Below are 20488 nucleotides of genomic sequence, written 5' to 3' on the forward strand. Positions count from 1 at the left end.
TACGTTTCTGAAACTAACACGAAAGTGTAAAGTTTTCCAGGCAGGAGGACCGTCATTAGACGTCAAGGGTCGTACGAATCTTTCCGGATCGATGGGCTCTTAGTACGGAGCTCCCTCTAGTCAGTTGTGATCCCTGCCTCGGCCACATTATCCAAGCGCGAGCTTTTTATTCCTCCTCAAATACGAGAAGCAACCATTGGTGGCGTCATTGTAAACACGATGTGATTACGTCATCGTCACAAAACGTGACATTACGACGCCATAACATGACATCAGTGATTGGTCAAAACTTCATCAATTCTGGACGCACTGGAAAACATTGTGAAGGGCCTGCAAGGAGCTTGTAGGCTTGCGATCAAGAAGGTATGCTGCTAAAACACCTTCAGGATGGGAAGTTTTAAAAGCGTGGTGATTGGTGGGCAAATAAACACAATGAACTGAGATAACAAAGAAGAGAAATGCTGTTTTTGCTCAGGTGTTATAGACAGCTTCATTCAACAGCCGCCTTGATGAGCCACATTTTAACGAGAGCACGTTGAAGGGCCTGTTTCGCAGAAAGTTCCGGTTTTCTGTCATTTGTTTTAAAAAAATATATGTGCTAGCAGTGATAAATGTGATAATAGTGATACAAACTTCAAATACCATGAGTCTAAGCGAAAATTGAAGCCGCGTGTGCTGCGTACAAAGCAGCTTCTGTGACAAAGCCTGAGCCCAGTCGTTGAAGCTGCCTCTGAAAGAACTGTGTACATATGCTTCGTGTATATATAGGGCTCTTGTTATCACATTCTCTAATGCGTTCGTTTTGCTTTATTGCTAACTTTGTAGTGTGTATTTGTTTATTATTTATTGAAGAATACCTCAGAGACCACGAACTCATTGGGGCAACGAAGGTATCATAGTGAATGGAGAAAAACGCAGGGCTTTAAAAGTAGCAGTGCAGTATACACCAGTGTAACTCAACAGCACATGGAACACACACACACACACACACACACACACACACATATATATATATATATATATATATATATATATATATATATATATATATATATATTGTAGGAGCATCGGCCGCGACAGTGCTGGCTGTAGGAAGAAGAGAAAAATGACGACGATCTTGGGTGCGCTCGTGGCAGGCGGCAGCTGCTGGCAGTGGACATTTGCGACGGACGCATAGAAGAATAAACATGGTTCCTTCTCGGACTATACATCTTCCTTGAAAATTTCTGGCCAGTCACACACCTGAAACCTATAAATATGGCGTCCTATTGAAAGAACTCCACCCTTGAGCCACAGACATCGAGGTACCTGACAGTCCGCAACCATGGGCTTGACGATGCCGGGGACTGTCCCGACCTTTTCCGGCCAAGACATGAGAGAATCGTTCCTCGACTTCATTGACAGCCTTTTCGGGCACTCGACGGTTAGCGGCTTCACGTAGTCTGACATGATCTTGCAGGCCGTACGAGTTGCCTCGTGTGGGGTCGTAGAATGATGGTGGCGCCTTCAACTTCCCTTCAATTCCTGAAACCAGTTTGTCACGGCATTCCGGGAAGAGTTGCTGGCGGTTATCTACGGCACCGTATCTGGCGTGAGCTCGACGTCTGAACACGACACCCAGAGGAAGGTCTGCAAGATTATGCTCGGGCCATCCAGGGGCGCCTCCGTCGGGTGGACCCTATAGCTCCTGAGACGGTTAAGGTCTCGCACTTGATTATTACTTTGGTCGGCATTTTTTTATTCATGAAGGCGAAACGTGGCGAAAGTAGCAAAAAAATAAAACGAAAGCACAACGTAGTTTTATGGTGTGTTCAGTTTCTGTCTCATTGCCTTGTCTACAGGTGTGACTATCGCTTTGTCGCACATTATTATAGTACGCATTGATTTCAAAACTTGATAACTTCATATTTTTTGGCATATGGAGATTTTTCGCCGTAGTGCTCCGGCGTAGGGTACCGAACCGGGCATGTGCCTGGTTAACCTCCCTGCCTTCTCTCTTGTTGTTCTTGTCCTCATACGCACCAAGTTTCAATCCTGCATCTGAACCATCGATACCTCCCTGGTGTCTTATTCAATCCACGGTGCATCTTAATATACCACGGATCCGGAGGAAATATGAGCTTTCATAGCCCGTGCTGAAACAACTGTCTCTTCTTTTGCACGAGAAATATTCAGACAGTGTACGTATATATACCGATGACTCCAAGAACCACCAGTGTTCGTCAGGTGCAGTAGTTGTCCCAGCAAGAGGTGTTACCTAACACCATCAGCTTTAGAACTGACCACTTCACGGCATTTACAGCAGCGGAACTAGCTGCTTTGTACGCTGCAATTTTAGTGGTCAATTGGGAACCACCGCAACAATGGTCGATTTTCGGTGACTCACGGGCTGCCCTACAATCTGTGCTCTTAGCATAGCGTCGAGGGCCGTACGAACAGCTCGTTTTCGAAATTCGATGCTTTCTCCACATTTCACACGAGAAAGGGCATCACGTGACGTTTCAGTGGCTGCCAAGTCACTGCGGCGTTATAGGGAACGAACAGGCCGATACTGCCGCGTGGGCAGCTCTTGAAGGAACACGGGAAGGAGCCATGCCACTTTCGCGGACCAATGCTGCCATTAATAACGCGTGAAATAACGTTTTCTCTATGGTGCCCACCAAACAACGAGACGAATCGTCAACACCACCTGTCCTCTTTGATGGCTCTCCGCATGCCCACTGGGCTCAACCGAAGAGAAGCCACCCTTCTTCATCGCTTATGGCTAGGAGTGGCATTTACAAAATCTTATTCATTTGTCATAGGAATGGGCCGACAACGCTCTCTGCGATGCCTGTACCACATCCTGTGCGACTGTCTATTGTATGACATCCAGACACAATCATTGGCGTCCGTTTTTGCGCGCATCGACAACAGCCAAATGCATGTGGACACTATTCTTTCAAGTGCCCGAGAGAAGACCTTGCAACAGAAGGCGACAAAAGCTCTGTTGAAATTCGTACGCGACGTGGACTTGAACAAGCGGCTGTAACAGCAATGTCACACACCACAAAAGACAATACTGGACTATGACTGAGTGTGCGCGCGTGTGCTGCCGAATGTGCTGTGTTTATCTCTATTCCCTCTCTCCTCTCTAACTTTCATCTCCCCCTTCCCCTCCCATGCGCAAGGTGGGAAACCGGCTGCCTATACGCTAGTTAACCTCCCTGCCATTCTTTTCCTTCCATTTTTCTTCCTTCTTTATTCAGCAACGGCACACACGTGAATTGCACTGGATAGTCATATGGCACCACCATGGCGGTCCAGTGGCTAAGGCCCAGGGCTGCTGACCTGCAGGTCACGGGATCAAATCCCAGTTGCGACGGCGCTTTTTTGGTGTAGGCGAAAGTGCTATAGGTGTGTGTGCTCTGATTTGGGTGCAGGTTAAAGAATACAGGTGGTCGGTAATATCCGGAGCCCTCAACTACGGCGCCTTGTATATTTATATGGTGGTTTTGTGGACGTATAACTCAAATATTATTATTGCGTCAGCAAATGTGGCCCATGTGGCCCATGTTTACCTTTTGATGAAAGCTCGTGTTTTCGCGCATGTACATTCACGTTCCTTGTCGTTTAGTGACTTGGAAAGACGTTTGTCCACTAGACGGGAATATGCGTCAATGAGCTGGCGTGAGAACACGTGCTTTCCTCAAAACGTAAAGATAGGCCACATTTGCCAACTCAGTCTAATTAACGTAAGTGGGTGCCATTGCTGAATAAAATTCATATTCTTGGTAGAAGTAGCGAAGTTCCTTTCAAAGAAAATGCCTCTCAAAAGATTTTTTAGAAGCATTTCAATAGAAAACTAATAATTCCTTAATAATGCTTTACTGTCTCTCTCGCAGGCAAAAAGGAAGGTTTTAGATCACAGGTTGTGCTCAGGGTAGTATCCAGTCAATTTTTTTTAAACTTGCTGCGCATGCCTGTGCTTAGAAAGATTTTTGAAAAGTTTGCTTAATAAACTGTCGAAACCTCCCCTCAACCACTTCTGTCGCCACTTCCGGAAACGGCAATTTTTTAACGGCTTGCCCTCCATGCACCTATGATGCTGATATAACGGAGCTGTAATAACGCTTTCTTTTGGGTGATAATGCAACTATCACTCATAGACCGATCATAACTGCCTAATGCTCTTCATCCCATTTGTATCCTGATTACTTCGGTAGTTAACGTAATTAACGTTGCTTAACGCAGAACTCTTTGTCCTTCTTGCATGGTCCTGCCCCAGCACTGCTTGTTCCCGTCCTTGTTACTTGAGCTTCACGTTTCGCATCAGCAGTCACATACCGTCTTAAGTAGGGTCATTCGCAAATCACTTCCAGTGCACACCCCTCCCCTAAGTTATGGCAAAACGTTGCTCTCTTCCGAGATGGTCGAAAGATAAAGTTTGCGATATATTAATTCTCGTATCAATTGCTTGCTTTTTCAATACGAAAAATCCTATTCGTTTACAAAACGTGCACTGTTGCCATGCTGCGTGCAGACCCTCCGCTACGTGAAATTGTGGCCACAAAACGTTACACATTCGCAATATGGCACGTAGAGTTCTGCAACTTATCAATCAACACTCCAACGACGAGCGTAGATGATATTGGCACTCATTTATGAGGATGGGTTTCAATTCCTGGTAGAACATGTCCGGAAGCTAAGGGAAATGATTGTTCCCAGGCAGTCTTTCTATAACGAAGCTGGTGCCCTACGCCATCTGGAGGACGAATCATAACATGATCCGCCTATATTGCTGCAGTAAAAAGTGGAACAAAGATGTACCCTAATACTCCCACTTATCTAGATGATTCTTTATTTTCCAAAATTCACATTATAATATCGATAGACCATCGCGGATACGTCCCTCTACAGTCACCTGACTCTCGATAAAATAAGTTTCCGAGCCTCAAGTTGGCACTGTCAGAGCAACGAAGACACGCATCATTTACGAGTTCGACAGCTGCGCCCATAAAAAATGGAAGCCCAAGACGGTGTTAACGCTTTTTATTGTCACCAAACCGACAGCTGCTGCTCGTTCCATTTGGGGCAAGTCCCGCAGAAATGCGCTTAGTTACCTTCCATGGTGTCAGGATTCGATCAAGCGTCACAGTTTCTACTGTGTATCCACATTAAAGGCAATCGCGATGAGATCTATAAATAAAGCGCTCTTTAATACGAAAGTGCTCAGTGCCACCTGCCGTATTTTCATAAGCCTTTGCAGCGAGGTCCGAGAGAAAGGTTTGCTCAGAACACCATTGGCCACACCTGGCAAAGAGGTTTTCGAAGAACGCAGACGCAATATATTACGGGGACGTGCGAAGTATGAGCTGTCTTTGCTGATTTTTCGGAGTCCCGGTTGTGATAAAGCCTATGTTTCCGTTATTTATGCCAGAGCCGCCACTGTACACAGCTGTGCACTGTAGGTGGGAACATTGGAGCTCCTAGATGCCGCTCGACGCCCATGCCGATGACGACTGCAAAAAGTCACGTAGACGCGTGTACGTACACCATGGACGATACTCTTCTGTGGCTCTACTCTTCCGTTAACGGTTCATTTGGAGAAGAAGTTTGCAAGAGCCGCCACAGGCAACAGTGGACGACGATTGAGCAACACCCACGGCGTCCACTCCTTCCGCCCGAAAACCATTAGAACCACCGCCCAGCGAAAGCACCGAGCGGTTGCCATGTGTTCAGATGTCTCCTTTAACAGCCCTGTACATCAGCGTACTTTCTTGTCATCGTTTTCTGACGGTATCTGAACAGCATGTTGGCAGCAGTGGGGGCTTTTGAGTGCTACACCAGACGACATATCCTAGCGTTAACTCATCAAGCACGGTGCGAGGCCGTTGGGGATGCCCTCGATAGACAATATTATTTCACCGTTCACTACTTGAGCTTATCGGAGGCAGGCACCCATTCAGAATGACCGGCTTCCTATGTCCACACAGCTTCTGCAGACGCTAAACCAAATGTGCAACCCAAGCGGCAATCGCCATGCACTTTTAAGTGTACAGCTGTAGCGTACCAATAAAGCATATTTGCTTTTACCGAATGTTGCAGTGAGACCAGCGTATGCCTGAAAATGCAGCAGCGGGAATCTGGTTTGCCTCATCTCAAGTGTTGCGGTGGTAGCACTTAGACAAATGCTGTCATGCGTTTCGCGGTTACCTAACCTAAGGAAGGGTATTCAAAGAAATAAGTTACTGCTATGAGATAGTTTCTATTATGATATTGAGTGGATCATCAATTTATTAGCTCGAAATGGCTGCGGAACGCAGGTATCGAGCATCCAGAACGTGCTTTCAACTTACCAAACTGAGAGTAGTTGCCGCCTAGCTTGGAGAAACTTTGCCGACAAAGACCGGAAGGCTCCCCAATGCCCTAACTTGAAAACGTCATGAGAGCTGACTGTTGGGCGAGGTGGTGCTTTGACATAGAAACCATCGCTAGAGTGCAACAAAATACGCAGAAGCTTGTCGCTTTCTTTCAGTGTGTCGAGTTTTTTTTTTTTTGCGCTCTCACGAAGTTTTCTAACTGTAAACGTTCGCGTAATACGAACACATACTGAACACTGTCAAACGCCTAGCTGCGGAGAACGAAGAGGGCACAAGAAACGTTGTTGTCGAACGCTGCATTCCACTGATCGGAGAAGTCTTCGAATAGTGTTTGGTTACTTTAGCCTCACTGTAAACCTAACAGACATTGTGACAAAATGTTGTGGATATCAACGAAGCATGTTTTCGTTAATAACAAACGGTTTACTAGTATTTGATATATAAAAAGCCAGAATTGACGTCAAAAGATAATTTTCAATTTCATCCCACACACTGCTTTTATGGAGAGGTTTATTTCTGTTTAATTAAAGACAACTATATCTAAACGAAGGAGTTTTACAGAGATCTGTATAGTAGCCGTGACAACTACTACCTCAATACTATAAAAGCTAGCAGTAACCCAGAATACACCCCACCAGTAATGATAGAAGAAGTGAGAAAAGCCATGGAGAGCATGCAAAGAGGCAAAGCTGCTAATGAGGATCAAATAATATCATATCTTCTGAATGATAGAGGACAGAATCTGTTCGAAATACTAGCCACCCTTTATACGAGGTGTCTCCTGATGGGAAGAGTACCAGAGTCTTGGAAGAATGCTAACATCATCTTAGTACATAAGAAAGGAGATGACAAGGACTTGAAGAATTACAGGCCGATCAGCCTGCTCTCCGTAGTGTACAAGATCTTCACAAAAGTAATTGCTAACAGAGTTTAGAAAAAATTAGAATTCAATCAACCAAAGTAACAAGCAGCATTTCGAGTAGGCTACTAGACAAGCGACCACATTCATACTATCAATTAGGCAATAGAGAAATGCTCAGAGTATAGCTAACCACTATACATAGTCTTGATAGACTACGAGAAGGCGTTTGATTCAGTAGAAATACCAGCAGTCATGCAGAAACTGCGGAATCAGGGCACCGATGAAGCATATATAAACATCCTGGAATTAGTCCACAGAGGATCAACTGCTACCATAGTTCTTCATAAAGAAAGCAACAGAATACTAATCAAGAAGGCTGCAAGGCAGGGGGATACAATCTCTCCAATGCTATTTACCGCGTGTTTATAAAAGGTTTTCATAGGCCTGAAATAAGAACAGTTAGAGATAAGAGTTAATGTAGAATACCTTGGTAACCTGCGCTTTGCCGGTGACATTGCATTGCTGAGTAACTCAGGGGACGAATTGCAACTCATCATTTCGGAGTTAGACAAGTAGAGCAGAAAGTTGAGTCTTAAAATTAATCTGCAGAAAACGAAAGTAATGTACAACAACATCGGAAGAGAGCAGTGCTTCGAGATAGGTAATGGTGCACTTCAAAATGAAAGAGACAGTCTACTTAGGGCAGGCAATAAACACGGAGCCGAACCACGAGATTAAAGTAACTAGAATAAAAAGAATGGGGTGGAGCACATTTGGCAAGCACTTTCAAATTATGACAGGTAGATTGCCGCTATCCCTCAAGAGGAAAGTATATAACAGCTGTATCTTGCCGGTACTTAGCTACGAAGAAGAAACCTGGAGACTCACAAAGAGGGTTCAGCTTAAATTAAGGACGACTCAGCGAGCAATGGGAAGGAAAATAGTAGGTGTAACCTTAAGAGACAAGAAGAGAGCAAAGTGTATTGAAGAACAAACCGGGGTTAAAGATACCACAGTTGAAATCAAGAAGAGGAAATGGACATGGACCGAGCATGTACCGCGTAGACAGCATAACAGCTGGTCATTAGGGGAACTAACTGGATTCCCTGAGAAGAAGAGCGGGTTAGGGGAAGACAGAAGGTTAGGTGGGCAGATCAGATTAGGAAGTTTTCGGGTATAAATTGGCAGCAGCAAGGACAGGACCGAGTTAACAGGCGGAACATGGGAGAGGCCTTTGTCCTGCAGTGTACGTAGTCAGGCTGATGATGATGATGATGATCATGACGATGATGATCATGATGACGACAACGATGATATTTTATCTAACCGCCGAGCTTGCCGCCTATGTTGAGCTTATATGCACCCTGCTCAAGAGGAACACCGGGATCATTAACGTATGTTTATGTAGTCGCGGTGTATAGTACGTATTTACAACATATAAACATACTATTCTAAACTCACCCCAGGCGCTTTTCTGGCTTTCATCGCCGCCATGTTAAAATAAACGTTGTGACTTCCTTTTTTGCAGCTTAGACGAGTTTTCTTGCGCGTATTGTCTGTCGAAAATTGTGAAAAAAGAAAAAAAAAGTTATGACATGGGCAAACTCCATGGCGATTACACACAAAACGAAGTCACTCTGTTTGAGAGAACAGAATGTTTTTGTAACTAACTTAGCTTATACCTATGAAATGCCTGGCCATTCACATCTTTATTCAACTTCTTTCACTTCAGCATTGACAAAAATGTATGCGGAAACTTCACAGGAGTAGCCGAAGCACACGAACTTTCTGAAGAAGATCTGCTAAAATGCAGCGGTGTTGGTTTGTATAACAAATGCGGTAACGTTCCAGGGAAATATATTTGAGTTACTGCGAAAGATAACTAACACAGCTTGTGTGTCACGTGCTTCTTTTACTAGAAAACATAGTTTTCTTATATGTGTCGTTTAATATATGACACAATTGATCAGTTTTTGCATGCGAAGAAAACCTTTGCATGACATTCGAGTTGTGACCATCGTGATTCCATTTGGCTCTAGTATCAACAGCGTATTCTTTTTCGCATCAACACTTTGGGATATCTGTCTGTCCTATTTACTTTATTTTACTGCCATATTTATTCCTCATTTGGTTTTTTTATTCTGTTCGTTTTCTTCATTCATCCTGACCATCAAAATTTCAGCAACATTTCTCTGTGTTTTTCGTTCGTACCACCACGGTAAGTTTAGCAAGCAATAATGAGCACTTCAATATCCACGCATCCAATAAGTGAGCCTTTGCGGTACATTTGTCCCCAGTTGTTCTGCCTGCCGGTAGATGACGTAGCTTGTCCGATGGCAGCCTTCAAGCAGGGACACTGCGCTTCCTTGAAAAGTCCAGTGATAATGCGCAGAAAACACATAAAGGCAATGAAAACAAACGTATGAATGTTTCATCAAATATGCCGTCGATGCCATCTCTGTATTCCGCTTGGATGCCGTTCAATGAGCCGAAATTGTGAATAAGTTTTATTCGCGACTACTTCGGTTGAAATATTCTAATCCAGACTAGTCTAGAGAAATGTGCGCGCACTTTCTGGCTATTGCTTTCTATCTACCTATAACTTTGGCGCAGTGATTGCAAAGCATTGATAACTCGGTGGAAGCATGTAAGGAGGTTTATTCCGTATATATGACTTGCAAATAGGGGGCTTCCTTCTCTTCAGACACCCGCCCGGACATTACTTAGCGTTTTAGCGGGTGCTTAATCTCTCGCTTTTATACTGAACACACGTTTTTTGTTAGCAGAGAAAAAAAAGCGTTAAAAATAAATTGCAGAGAAAGAGTGCTTCTATCTTGTGCTATCTCGCTAAAAGAATTTACTCAAGTAACACCTGGGTGTGTATTGACATCTCGAATCACCCTATCAGGCCAGCTCAACGTATTCATTTTTACCGCACTGGGTGCCACTAAGTAGTGGAAAAGCCGCTGTGAGAAAATTATGTTACTCCCGTCAACATTTCTCTGATATCCTCTCATTCTTTGCTAATATCTCAGCATAAAATTAGGGATGCCGTTGGGTATATTCAAAAAAGAGCCAGACCTCTAGCTAAAAGTAGCCACAGTGGCCATGTCACTTAGTTTCAGTGCAATTTTTTGTCCAGATTAAAAAAAAAGTCTAATTGAATAAAGAGTTATCAGTATTGAACACTAAGCATCAGGATTTCAAATATGCAAAAACGCGGTATAACGAGCCCAATATTTTCCCTCTTGCGTGGTCGACAAGCTTCGGTCAAGTTGCAAATAAATAAGAATAGGTATTATACTTTTAGCGCGCCTGCTTTGTTTGTCTACAATTTATGGAGTTCTTGGAAGAGTAATTGTAGGCCAGCAACTCAGCAGGAACATCGGATGTTGAAGCTATTCTTCTTTTTTTCTTGAAGCCGTAGATAGTGAGAGCTACAGTGTGAGTGTAGAACCAGTGCATCATCAAGTAGCGAAATATTACGAAAGATGAGTTGAAGCTATTCTTCTTTTTTTCTTGAAGCCGTAGATAGTGAGAGCTACAGTGTGAGTGTAGAACCAGTGCATCATCAAGTAGCGAAATATTACCAAAAAGATGAAGAGTCTGGATTTATTTTTTTGCGGATGTCTCCTTGACGCGCTGCGTTTCGGTGTCAGAGTTTGGCGTCAGCCCTGATCTCTCTTGCTATGCCTACGTCACTCCATCGTCACAGACAGAAGAATTATCGTTAGAGCCGCTCAATGCACACCAACCTGCTGTCGGGGCAAGGACATGTGCGTGCGTAGACCAAGGTGACGGTGTTACGACAGAAAAGCAGAAAAGCTTGCAAATAAGGGTAATTCTGTAAACTCGGTTTCTGTTTTCTCTTCAAATATTAGGTATATCGGTCAGTCAATGTGTTAAAGACAAAATTTGAGATAGCCAGAAACGAGGTATGACGCCAGCCTAAAATTTTGTCGCCAGAAAAGGTTGCAAAGTAGCCACTTTGGCGCAAAGTAGCCACCAACGGCCACAATGCCTTGAACGAACATACAATGTCGCAGTTTTTTGTTTTTTATCCCAGAAAGTCTTGTTACGCTTGGTTATATTATCTGCGTGAATTGAATGCAAAGCTCCCAGTGATTACCAAAATGGTGAGCGTCGCGAATAGTTCGAAACATCCTGCCTAGACTGTTTACAAATTCTTCTTGTTTAACTTCATAACCTAGAATAAGAGTGGTATTTCTCGCAATTTAAAAAAAAGCTTGTGTATCTTCATGTACCAAATCGCAAACAAATAAAGAAATTCTGTAAGTCTTCAATACAGCTCTGTCAATGTGACAGAGCTTTGTAAACAGATGCAGCCTCTTACAAGAGTGTCTAAAAGGATCCTCGTGCCTGGTGGTGGGGCAAGTCATTTAAAAGCAGGTACGCAGAGTATCAAGTCATACGATTTGCATATGCATGCTAAATTTTGTGATTTTCAATAAAGAATTTTTTTCTCTCTCTGTGAATTAAGGTCTTATTAGAAGTATGTTATTAGCACCGAATGCCTACTTTCACTGCTAGCATAATCCTGTTCCTGCTTTTGCGGTCCTTAACTTCATTAGAAAAGGGCTCTATATGGTTAAGCGAAAAAAAAAATAGATGAGAAAGTATCTTGTGGACTCATATAATGTTAACAGTACACGAAGGCCATCACGTTAGTATATTTTGACTCACGCATTATATAAACGTCTAGTGTTTCTCAAATAAGTTGACCGATTATCCTGCTATCAATCATTTTTCAATATTTAACTCAGTCATCACTAATTTGCATTTGTCTTAGAATTTTGTTTCGCTTTCCCAATTTCTGGTTTTGGAACATTATAGCCTATATATCAATCAACTTTCTCAATTTCACTATGGCGAATATATCTTGCACTAACTAAATAATTACTCAATAAACGTGTTTCAATTATTGTCATAGGCATCAGTCACCATGCTTTCACGCTCTTCTGTAAAGCTTTCGCTTCCTCTTGGGTGTCGCGCGACGTTTTATGCTTCACATGTGTCAATCAGGCTTAATCCGACTTTTCGTAATCAAGGCCCCATTCGCATGAGACCAAGTGGCTTTCGCATAGATTAATTGCAGTTTCCACAGGCTTGTGTTCTCGTAAATCACAACCCCAAAAAAAGAAAGATCTACAGTTTTCATGCTGATTTTTGTTAAGCGTGCGCTTTAAATACCGCTTTAAGAAATACACTTTTAAGCAAGAATCATATTTTTGTTCAACCTAGCCGAAACTATGCATTTAGAGTACATTTCACATTGCAGACCTATGATCTTAAAGTTTGAGTCCTGAAAACTATGCAATCATTTCAAAACAAGTGTGAGATTGAGCTCACGCAAGTTTCTCTACGGACACATTTAAAACAAACGTGTGATTCAGAAAACAAGAGGAGCGATGTATTGATGCCACTTATAATTCGATATAAATGGTCCGACCACATCGTTCAAAACAAAAGCTACATCTCAAAATAACGAAGCAAATTTCGATAGAGAAACTTCAATTAGGCTGGAAAAACAACACGAAAAGAATTGATCAGCTCTCAGCGTAAGTTTTTTTCGTGAAGAAGTGGTGTGTATTTGTATGTGCAACAGAACAAAATGTTCTCGAGTCTGGCAAGGTATTCGGAGAGACGTAGACGTGCGAGTGAATTGATTTATTGACATGCCAACCTGAGGTCAGCTTTCATCTGATGGACGCCACACCGCAGCTAATGTTCAATACCTCGTTCTATAAGTTCTTCTTGTTATACATATTGAAATGAACGAAAGAAGGGAAATCAATCAACGCGCACGTGGTGCTTAAGATACAAAACAAGGCTAACAAATAAAGTCAGCTAAGAAAAGTGCAGGGATTTTTACATCAATAATAAAATCAATTTAGTAATTATGGAATTAGTAAAAGTGGTAGTGAGCGAACGGTTACTTGCCCTCAGTACGAGGTGCAATGAAACATTGAGCGAAGTAACTACATAGAAAAGAGAGTAGGCAAAAAATTGAGGAGGTATTCCACTCTTGCAAGGCCGATAAGCTGTGAAGAAGTTTATCACAGAGTACACAGGTAACTCAGAAATTCGAACGTTGTTGCGTATCACATTTACTTGCAGAGTATACCCTGCTAGTAAATTCAATATATCTGTCCAGCAAGGCCCGTTAGAGTCTATAGCGTATGCTCCTTGGGAGTTTTCCATTTATGCAGCGCATGCATTTTTCACGGAACGTGCATCGTTTTGCTTTTCCAGCCCGATCTTTCTTGGCTCTTTTTATTACATGCCTAAACAAGCGCGAACACTGACCATCGGCATCAGTACGAGTGATGCAAAAATGCGGATGCAAGTGATGACGTCCAAGATTGTGAAAATATGTGACATCAGCTATAGAGTCTCCTATAAATACTCTAGAGAGAAACTGTGGCGTTAGTGTCTACGAAAGTTTCAACGCATGGCACTTCAGCGAGCATTAGAATGATGGGTAGTACACAGATTTGCCTAATCTTTTGAACTTCTGGCCCTGCTTAGCTTTGCGTAGCTTGAAGCTACTTCGTTACGACACAACAATCAGCAATGGTTTATGAGTTCAATTTTAGCAACTTTACCTATTAGGCTCATCAAATCAAATCGAGTCGTGAAGTTCTAAAAAGTTTTTCTTTTTGTTTAAACAAGAAAACCGAAACGCGGAAATGAACGAAGCCACAAATGCATTTGAGGCCAGCAAGCACGAAGAATAGGCAAATCTATATATTACCCATAATTCTCATGGTCTCTCACCGATCACAGCACTAGAGTTGCCTGTAGTTAATTTGAAGAAACTCCGTGAGATCAGCATGACGTGCCTGCAGCGCCATCGCGACATACCGTAATGTGAGGTCAAGTGATCAGGTCAACACTCGACATTATCGCTTCGCGCTGCCTCCACAATCTCGATCTCGGACGCCGTAGAAAATCAAATAATGCGTGGGTACCCTGCAAAACCTTCGATTCTGGATGCGTTGTAAAATAATGTTAGCCATATAAAGCTTGCGGAAGGGGGCGTGGGAAGACAATTACATCAACGAAGAAATAAAAGATGGCTTCCACTTTCTAGTTATTCTTGGTGATTGCGTAAGGGACCCTGTGATACTGCTTTTATATAACTGTGTTGAGTTGTGAGGTATTTCCTATGTATGTCACACATGTGTCAGCATTTATGAATCTTGGGTTCATTCCCTCGTTTGCAGCAGGCAGGTAGCAAGTAGTGGTGTTTTGCCGAATTCTGTGGTACATACCTGAAGTTCACGCATACGTACAATTGAGAGAAAGACAAAAATTACAGTGGCCCTCACCAGAGGAAGCTTCTAAATTGTTAAACACCCTGTGCTTGGAAAGATGAAAATGAATGTAAAAGAATGGTAAAGCAGAGGAGGAGCAAAGTCGTCATTGTAGCACCATCCAAGGGCTACGTAGCAATATTGTCTACGACGAAATACAGTTCCTCATTCAATACACTTGCTTGAAGAAACTGCAACAAGGCCCCGAGATCGGCTTGTGTTGAAGACTAAGCAGGCCAGGTCTCTAGAATCTTGCTGCCTTCGAGAAGGTTGTTGTACAGCTTGCCTAGTGCGGCTGAGGGGGCCACTTTTTAGGAATTGAAATGAGTGCACGCAGACAATATCAGCTTGGCATTTGTTATGGGCAACTCCAAGTTACAGGCGGGTAGAGTCACGTCGTGATAGGCTGCAGTGGATATGCAGTTTGAAATCAGGATGCAAGGTACGCAGCGGTGGGCTTGCGAACGTCGGTGAATTTAACAAGTCCAAGAATATATCGATGGCGGGCTAACACACGAAGTGTTTTTGCAGTTTCTCATGGGGAAAGGGGAACGGTGGCACTGCTGAAGTCACCATGGGCATATTGGGCAGCTTCGTCAACTTTTTTATATAGTTACAGCATGAACACACGCCTATACTCACACACTTAGGCACTAAATATTTGGGGGGATGTGCGTGTGTAAATGTGTCATGTTTTATCACTCTATTTATTGTTTTAAGAAATCAACACCCAGCTGGGCACACAAGTTATTTTGCGTCAGCTTGGTGATTTCCTTGAGTACCAAAGTAACAAGGCAGCCACAAAAAGAATATTTTATGAACTTTTTCTATATTACTTCGTGAAGGACGTTCTTGATTTCCGCCATGAGCTACTGATGTGAACCTTGTCCTTAAGCTGAGAATAGATTTTCCCGAAGAGAGCCAGTGATGGCGAACTACCCTACATTTCTCCTAACACACATTCGAAGTTGCCTCAGTCTTTGACACTTCGCAATTCTGCTGCGTACTGCCACAGGTTGCAATCATGCGAAAGAATAAAGGACGGTACACAGCCACAATCTCGTCCATTAGTAGCCGGCGTTATTTCTCACATTAATGTGGTGATCAAGACGACAGTGATAGTCACTGAGGCATCGCCCGGTTGGCTGAATATATTGCTCTTCAAATGAAAGCGGCAGGCCGTACACCACGCGTACGACACATTTAGTTAACTTTTTGATTGATATGTGGGGTTTAACGTCCCAAAACCACCATATGATTATGAGAGACGCCGTAGTGTAGGCATCCGGAAATTGTTACCATTAGTTAACTTGTTTTGCTGCAGCTTAGTGCATTTCTCTGACGGGACTGTATATGGATCCGACAGCTTGCATAGCATCCCGAGCTTCTTGGGAGCCTAGAACCAAACCCTAGCGATTGCCTCCTGGGCTGTGTTCTTCTAATTATAGAATAGTTCGTGCTTTTAGGGAATATACTTTGCAGCGCTTGGTGGAAGCGGCATCAGCTACCCGCTTTTCCCCGTTTGATCAAGCTTCTCTTAACTCTTTCGTGCACAAAACTTCGTTTTTGCAGAAAACAGACTATTGTTTTAAAAGGGGTGAAGTTTTTTGCGGAAAAGGCTTTTCTCGCAACAAACAAAAATTGGTAATTTTAGTTGAAAATTATATGAGTTGGTCACCTGAGGTGACCACCCTGCAGTAAGAGTCTACTGGTCACTTTCGGTGAAAGTACAGCTATTCACTTCTATTGTACTTAGCGTTAAATACTCATAAACATGCTTCCTGCACAATAAATATATTAAAAATGGCTCATGTTTTTACTTCTATAAGAATATCTCGGGTTTACCGTCTAGCGCGGCTTGAAGACGACAGCAGCCGGAGGAAAACGAACGTTACATGGCACATTGCAACTCAAACGAAGTAGCCTTATCTCTGTCGGATTGCCGTAAGTTGTAAAAGTGCGCCATTGAAAATCCGACACGCGGGGCTCACGTGCTTTAGAGGGAACAAAAGAAGAAATGATGGTTACCTTGGGCAACCACCATGCTGGAAAGAGTCAAAATTTGTTCCATGCCAAGGACTGCAAGTCAATTCGCAGCTAGAAATTTCCGCCTAACAGGTGACAGCAAGACTTTCCGAGGGCATTCTTGAAGCACAAAAGGAGAATGGCTTGCTTAACTAGCTTGGTATGTGTGAACAATACCGCAAAAGTGCTTTGTTGACTCCGTGCTCCCACAAATATTAAGTATGGCTATCCTGAAATATACGGTTCCTTTACTTCCAAAACAAAACGGCCCGCCGGGCTGTAAACATATATAAGAAAGTCATAACCCATAATCCCGAAAACCGTGGTGCCCTGCACTTGAAGTACAATTTCGTGAGCTAAAAACGAGTCGCTAAGAATAGGAGCGACGAAGGAGTCAATACAAACACCACTCTTCTGCAAAACGTTTTGACAATCCGAGGGATTGAAATTGAAATTTAGATAAAACTCCGAAACTGTCAAAAAACATTATACATATGTGTGATAAGGTCTTGCTATCAATGGTCAATTTTACAAGGTAAATATTTGCTACCACCCTTAACAACTTCACAAAATTAAGCAGCGGCGTTTGGGAACCGGTGAACGCACTTCGACTGTATGCAAGTAGATTTCAAGAAGTCGCCACATTCAATCATTCAAATAATGTTGTTCTCAATATTGTTAAAAACATATCTATATAACATACTGCGGACTTTGTTATTGCCTGTAGTAAAACACAGGACATACGCTAATTTGTTGCTCAAACGCAAACATTGTGATCTTGCATCGTCTATGTGTCCGACATCATCACGCAGCAGACAAGTGTCATAACGTGCTCAGTGTAGTGTCATCTTGATTAGCAAGTAAGCTTTGAATTCGCTAGATTGGCCGGAAAATACAAGCTTCATTATTTTCTTTCTAAATAGGCAATGCTGTTGAATTTCTCATTTTACACCGTTTCACTTATTTTTCCAGGTTGCGCCATGTTCGCAGCTTGCGTACGTCAACGGTTGGAGTGAATGACTACAAAATTTCTGTACTTCGCGCTTTCTCTTTACCACAAAACCATGGAAGCAGTGCATCGCGTACTTTACTCGGAGGATTGACAAATCCTTCATATAGAGAGCACGCGAAATTGCCCATCCTATTTGGGCGCCTCAGTTTAACATGCGGACATATCACAGTTATCAATATTGAACTTTGCAGATCCCACGTAATTTGATAATCGATAATATGCGAAACATTCGAAGGAAAGATAACTGTGGTGTAATGTTTTTCAGCTAGACCTTACGAAATTTCGCTAAGTATATGTACAAATGTTGTACACACAGACATATTTTAAACAGTAACATGTTTGCCGTTGCATGACGATGCCAACAGCAACATTGGTATTAGCGACACCAGACACGGTATGCTGATGTGTAGTGCTTGTGCCCGCAAGGATGGCAACCCTGGACACTGCTTTATGAATGAGCATAAGCGGATGGCACTTCACTGCAATGGTCATTCACCTGACGTGACGGCTGTTTGATAGAAGTACGTGCGTTCAGGTTATGAAATTGGATAGCCAGAACTGCAGCCAGAATTTAGATTTTCACGAACATTGCGGTCAACTTGAAAAGCTGTTCCAAGACATGACGTGGCTCTGTAGCAGAATGCTTGATCGCCTAGCAGAATGCTCTAGTACGATTCCTGTTGTGACCATGATATTTATTCCATTTGCTTATTTGGTCTACGCTGCCGATGTCTACTTTTAGGGACGAAAATCCTTAGTGTCGACCTATTGTTACAATCCATCACGCCCACATAATGCGAACCATAACTGAACACCTGCCCAACATAAAACAAGACCATATGTGTAAACAACCGACTTCGTGATCACCGTTGCTCTCCATTTGTCCGTATATTCGTCCATCCATCTCTCCACCGCCAATGTGTCGATTCGTCCATCCATGTGACCTTCCATACATCCTTGCGTCCAATCATCCGTGCGTCCGTGCATACGTCCACCTGTTCATCCACCCGTGACTCCGTCAGTCCATCTGTAAGTCATTTATACTAGTCGGTGACTTCAACGTCGTCATAAACCACCTTGGGACCTACCTATAGTTTCGCCCCCTTGTCGTCATTCACTTCGTGGCAATGCACTAATTTTTCTTAATGCTCTCGAAATAAAATTACCAATGTCTGTTTGCACCGTTCTTTGCTTGATATAAACTGCCAAGCACCTTGAGTACATTGCTCTTAACTGAAATTGACCTTAATCCGACGTGAAAGCTGCACATAACAGTACATATATAAGGTTTATCAAATTAGATAGCCATTGCTGCCCCCCGAATTGATGCTTCACGAACATCACGCCATACTTGAAAAGCAGTAGCGAGACTTGGCGTTTCTCTATGGTAGAATACTTGGTTGCCAAGCAGACTGCAGGAATTTGGTGATTACTTCTGGGACCCTGACATTTTTTCTTCTTATTCATCGGGCCAACGCAGGCGATGCCAGCTTTTTCTCAACGCTCACGCATTGATATTACCCATGCGTGTTCTCGCCGTTCCAGGGTAGATATAAAGTGTCAGTCAACTGTGGCACACACCCGCCCGAAGGTATGTGTCACTGTCTGACGTAAGCTTTTGATGATGCTCGCGACAGGAATGTGACGTTATTTATGTAAGGACCAGCGAGTCGTATTTTTCAAACCATCTAACCCTCCCAAACTAATTTTCGTTCCCGAAGTTAAGGGGGTGATCACTACAGCACCCAGATGGATGTGCACAGATAGATAGATAGATAGATAGATAGATAGATAGATAGATAGATAGATAGATAGATAGATAGATGCCAAAAGTGCTTGCCGTACCCAAGCAAACGCTTCGAATTATATATAGCCACACTACTAAGTACGACGAACGATACGGCATGAAAGCACAAACCATCTGCCAACATGCGCCGCCCTGAATGCCCTCAAGGCCATTACTCAATTAAGTTCTTTGTTCGTAACGAGACTTAGGGCAAACAGAGCTGCAACAGAGAGCCCCAGCAAACATGAGTCAATTGAAACCACACGCATACGACACGCATACGACACGCATACGAAAGCGCGGGCATTCTTGCACAGGCAGCACCGTCGCCCTCAGCCCGCATGCTTTCTCTCAATATAAACTCGTGTTTCAGCCGCGGCGTTTCACTTTACGCGTCACATACCGTTTTATCGCATAGAATACACTCTACCATGCTTCAGAGAACAGCGAGTGTGCGTTTAGCATTCGCAATGCATTTTCTTCAGACGAGTATATGTACAGGCTGCGTAGGAGCAGCGTGGACATTGTTCTCGGACTGTTTGCGCCCCCTGTATACTGGCCGACGGGATGTGGCAACTTTGTATACTTGCGTCTGTTCTCATAGGCAGAGTATAAAGGGATCAATATGCAATTCCCGTAACGGCGTAGGCATTTGTCTTCTTCGAGCGCGCGTTCCTTTCTGCTGTTCCCCGAGCAGACTATAGTCTCGGCAAGGAACAACCAAGCGGTGAAAGACAAACATATTGGCCCTGGTGACTCAGAGACTTTATATTTAGGCTATGTTATGTTCGAAACACGAGCGAGTACCAAACAAGCGCTAACGTTCACCTAAAAACAAGACAACAGTGTGCAGATCCAGATCAAAGAAAGCGGGCGCGTGAACTAGTGGGCACGGTTACCATGACACTGCTGATGCGAAGCGACTGCCGTATTACCTAATCTGTCCTTTCGTGTTTTCCTTGTTCACGCAGATGGACTGATTATGGATGAAAATGACTAAATGCACTGTAACAGAATTAGATAGCTACAAACAATTATGTAATATATTTCTGCATAGAAAAATCATTTTAAGCCATAGACCTTACATGAGCCGCCGTGGTGGTT

At 43.2% G+C, this 20488-nt stretch overlaps 1 protein-coding gene across 4 annotated transcripts in view; it reads right to left on the bottom strand.

Moving 5' to 3' along the window:
• LOC142774447 (uncharacterized) overlaps nt 1-20488 on the bottom strand; it is a 59346-nt gene that overhangs the window by 18331 nt on the left and 20527 nt on the right. For 2 of the 4 annotated variants that reach the window (XR_012886402.1, XR_012886401.1), the window contains 2 exons: nt 18455-18625; nt 8686-8780 (listed from right to left, as the gene is read on the bottom strand). The exons of the other annotated variants lie outside the window; for them this stretch is intronic. The gene's annotated coding sequence lies outside the window, so the exon portion shown is untranslated. The remainder of the gene's footprint in view (nt 1-8685; nt 8781-18454; nt 18626-20488) is intronic. 4 annotated transcript variants of the gene reach the window in all.

This window comes from Rhipicephalus microplus, chromosome 10 (assembly GCF_043290135.1).
Source record: "Rhipicephalus microplus isolate Deutch F79 chromosome 10, USDA_Rmic, whole genome shotgun sequence".
NCBI lineage: Eukaryota > Metazoa > Arthropoda > Arachnida > Ixodida > Ixodidae > Rhipicephalus > Rhipicephalus microplus.